Below are 4764 nucleotides of genomic sequence, written 5' to 3' on the forward strand. Positions count from 1 at the left end.
ACCCAAGGCAGAGCTCCCATCTTTGGAATCTCCCCTTACGGTCATCCCAGGGTGCTTTCCTCCTGGGTGAGCTCTAGTGTCCTCTTTCCTTATTTGCTTCATGTTTTGACACATGTCCTGGGGACTTCCTGAGGTAGGGGCATGGGAGATAAATTCTTGAGAATTTGCACATCTAAAACATTTTTAATCTCTCCTGACACTTGACAGATAGTTTGGACTGGGTATAGAATTTATTTTTTTAATTATTTTTTTTTATTTTTTAAAGATTTTATTTATTTATTTGACAGAGAGAGACAGCGAGAGAGGGAACACAGCAGGGGGAGTGGGAGAGGGAGAAGCAGGCTTCCCGTGGAGCAGGGAGCCTGATGTGGGGCTCGATCCCAGGACCCTGGGATCATGACCTGAGCAGAAGGCAGACACCTAACGACTGAGCCACCCAGGTGCCCCTGGGTATAGAATTCTAAACTGGAAATCATTTTCTTGGAGAATTTTGAAGGCTGTTGCCATCTGGCCACCAGGGTTGCTCTTAAGAAGCCTGAAACCATTCTGATTCATCATCCTCTATGTAGAAGCTATTTTCTCCTCTTCTGTGGAAGCTTGTGGCATCTTTTCATTGTCCTCCTTGTTCTGAGATTTCACACTGGTGTGTCTTGGTATGGGTCTATTTTCAATCCTTGTGTAGGCATTTGGTGGCCCTTTCATTCCAGAAACACATGTTCCTCTGCTGTAATTATGTCATTAAAGACATAATTCAAAAATATTTCCCTGGTTTCTCTGTTCTCTCTTTTTGGAAATCCTATTTTCATGTATTAGATCTTCTGTTCTGGATTCCTCTTTTTTCTTATCTTTCATTTCTTTCTCTTTTGCTCTAATTTCAGAGATTTATTCTTCTTAATTTTCTAACCCTTTTATTGAATTTTAATTTTTATTATCCTATTTCTAATTTCCAAGAGGTCTTATTTGTTCCTGGATTTCCTTTTTCTAATGTCATATACTTATTTGATGGTTATATAACTTAGCTCTGAGGATATTAATCAGAGGGTATTGAATATTTTCTTCAACCTGTGTGGTCTCTCTTTTCTCCAGGTTGCTTTCTTCTGTTCATTCTGGTCTCTGTATTTCATGTAAGAGGCTCTCCTCAATGTCTGGGAAACCTTGATTATCATGCTCCTATTTAAGAATAGGGGCTGAAAAGCTGAGTGGAAGTTCTGAACCTTAGGGGATTATTGACCAGAGGCTCCACTATACATTCTGGCTGGGCTGTTTGCTTGGAGGACCCTCAAATCAGTGCCTTTGTTTTGACTCTTGGGGAGACCAAACTCCCCAGAGAGGACTCTTGAGGGCTTATGCCCAGAGACATCATTCTGGCTGTAGGCACTGAGGGAGTGCAACAGGGAAAGAGCCTTGGGTCTCCGTCTATCCACTTCACTCTGTTTTCAGTACAGCACCAGTCTTCATCTCTGCCCAATGTCCTCCAATCTACAGACCCCTGATCCAGTCTCTCTGTGACGGGGAAAGGGGTACTGGCCTGACTGTGCAGAGAGGGGCGGGGTGGATCTGGGAGTCTCATTGCTTTCTAAAGAGAATTGGAACCAGATGGTTTTGTATGACCCCACCTCACTGCCAGAGGTCTCTGGTGCTGCCAATTCCTGAGCCTTTGGGAAATTCTAGTTAGTTTCTTGAATTTCCCCACTGCTGGCTTAGGATTCAGTTTTCCCGTCTGCTGTGTCATTGGCCACATTTCTTACTTTTCCGCTTTCAAAATTTTTTTTAATTGCTATTATTTCTTCCCTTTAAAAAATTTGTTTACCATCATTTTACTGAGGTTTCAGAAAAAAGCAAAAGGAGATGTGTGCATATTCAATTCTCTATCTTTACCTAGAAGATTTACTTCTCACTCTTTACTTTTTCCTATAGTTTTATTTTTTAATCAATACTTATCTACTAATTACTATTCATTGTTTTACACTAAGATAATCCAGTTGCTGTTTTCAAAGCAGCTGTAGGAGTTTAACACGTAGGAACCACGAAATAATGATCAGCCTTTTGAAGGCTTTGAGAGCTTCCAAATGCTGCCATCTGAGTTGGGGCATGTATGTGCATGTGTATTTACCAAGGACACCGCTGCAGCCTACCTGGAGAAGATCATACACCACAAATGATGACCCAGGACCAGTAATCTAAGAGGGAAACAAAGTAGGTCAAAATGAGTCATCATCCATAGTGTGACGTTTCTCTGTCTCAGCCTGGAGAAAAATTTCTAATTTGGTTGGACACTTGAGTTATCCCACTTACAATTAATTCTCTGAAGCAGTTGTCTCCATTTTTTTTTTATTGTACATCCTTATAAGAAAAATGTCTTTAACACACCCTCCTATATGTAAATTTATTTACAAATTATACATGTCTTATGATATCAACATTATATACAGCATTAATACACATACAAGTAGAGATTTTTAAAGGATGCCATAGAAAATCAGTAAAATTAGAAGTTCTAATATTGTGAATTGTCTTTCACACCATGAAATTCTCAACCAGGATGAGTATAAGAACACCTGGGAAGGTTTTTAAAAGACTCCTACCCAGGCCCTAGGTCAGTATTCTGAATTAGAACTTCTGAGGGTGGGACCCTGGCAAGGATTTGTTGAAAAAATTCCCTGCTGAATCCCATGTGCACCTCTGCTTAAGAAATACAGCTCTACAGATTTAAAAATTAGGGGCCTTAAAAAACTGTAAATAGTAGTCAAATGGGTACCCTGAGTGCAAAGAACAGGCAATTAAAACAGGGAAATTCATAGCTTGATTAAATATCTGCATTATCACATGCCTCAAAAAACTTTGTCTCCTTCCCTTGACTCCACTGTTTCTTCCTCTGTGTCTGTCTCTTCCTTACCTTTTCAGTACGACTTTAACTTTTCTATCATAAACAACAGTCATCCATTGTCGAAAGTAGAGATTGGCAAAAAGAACAGAAAAACTCATCTATAATTCCACCCTCCCGAGATAACACTTAAAATTTCTATCTATGGCCTTCCAAACCCTTATGCCAACAAATACTTCAAAGGGGGATCATACGTACAGGCTGTTTTCAACCTTTTTTTTTTCACTTGGTAATTAACATATTTTTTCATGACAATCAGAATGAAAAAGCTCCACCAGAGGAATGAACAGTGGTGAGAACCCTGATGAATGCGAATGCGCAGAGCAGATAAGGCTGGAGGCTTCCTGAGCCCAGATGACCTGCTGGGTCCCCCACTCACATTCTTCCCCTTCCTCCTTCTGGTTCTCCCTTAGCGTCTCTCACTCTGCTTTCTACATGCTCTTTCTCTTTCTCTTTTCTTTTACCTTTCACCCTCATCTCTCTTCACCAAAGCAACCAAGGACAAGGGTTAATATTTGACAGAATTAAACATCCTGATAATTTGACAAGGGATGCATAACCCTGGATCTGGAGAGACGGCGGCACCCCCACCGCAAAGGGGATTTTCTGAGCAAGCCCAGGCAAGAGCCCTCTGTTCTTGGTGACTATCTGTTATTTCTGCTCGGGAGCCCAAATTAAAAGGTGCTTATTTGCCTTGGAGGCAAGGTGTGGCCAGAGGCAGCCACCAGCCCAGGTTGTCAGAGAAGAGCCATTTCAGGGAAATTGCGTTTCGGGAATTGAAACTAAGGGAGATGGAACTATACATTTGACACAAGGCAGGGACTGAGAATGAGGCAGGCGAGATGATCCAGAACAAACCAGCTGCCGCGCTTCCAGCTGGAGGGGAATCCGTTTCCCCACTGGTGTTATAAAACCGGTTACAGAAAACCAGTTCCTCTTGCTTTAGGTGGCAAGGTGGCAAGAATCCTCCAAGGACTGGTTACCCTCTCACGGCTCCTCAGCTTGCTGCCAAAGAAATTTCCATCTGTAGTGATTAACCTGCCGGTAGTGAGGAGAGTTTCTGAACTTTGAAAACTTCTTTGGGCTGGTATGAAAGAAAATAAGCACTTGCCACCATGATAGAGCCAAATTGTGTTTTCTAGAAGTTGTGGAAAGTTAATGTTTTCATTAAATGCAAATCATTGCCCCCAAACCAACAATGTTCTTGGGGATGAAACTGTCATTGGCTCCGTTGACTCTGAGAGGCTACAGCAGCCAGCTCTCTAAAGGCACTCTGCTATGGAAGGTTCTAAAAAATAAGTAGAAAGTCAATTGTTTTTCACCCCAAGTCCCAGCAGCAGCTTATCAGCTATCTGTTGGAGTGGGGTGTAGCATGCTTGTGCTTAGTCTCTGAAGACTTGTCAGAGGACAGCAATTAAGTGCTTCAACAGAAGTGTTAGTCACAGTGGGTGGGACACTCCCCGTCCTGCTCCTGAAGCAGAGCCAGAGAATCTCATGGTAGCTGAGGAGAGGGAGGGCCCCCCAACACAACCTCTCCCTTTTCCCAGCAATAGCTACTTGATAAGTAACACTTAACCATGTGTACAAGCTCAGAAAGGAGGTGAGAAATAGGGGGGGAATATTTTGATGTAAGTATGTCCACAAAGGATCTCTGGCCTGTGGCAGAGTTGAAACAAACAAACAAACAACAACAACAACAACAAAAGGAAAAATTCTCCCCTCCCTGCAGGGAAACAAATCTTTATGTGGAGTGGCACCTGACCTCCCATCAATAGTAACTCATTCCTTTGTGTATTACAGGCAACCTGGCTTTTAAGAGGCCTCTATCAAAATGCAGATACTTTCTATGAGGGCAGCCAGGGATTCTTACTGGAGTCAGA

The sequence above is a fragment of the Halichoerus grypus genome, chromosome 4, assembly GCF_964656455.1.
Source record: "Halichoerus grypus chromosome 4, mHalGry1.hap1.1, whole genome shotgun sequence".
NCBI lineage: Eukaryota > Metazoa > Chordata > Mammalia > Carnivora > Phocidae > Halichoerus > Halichoerus grypus.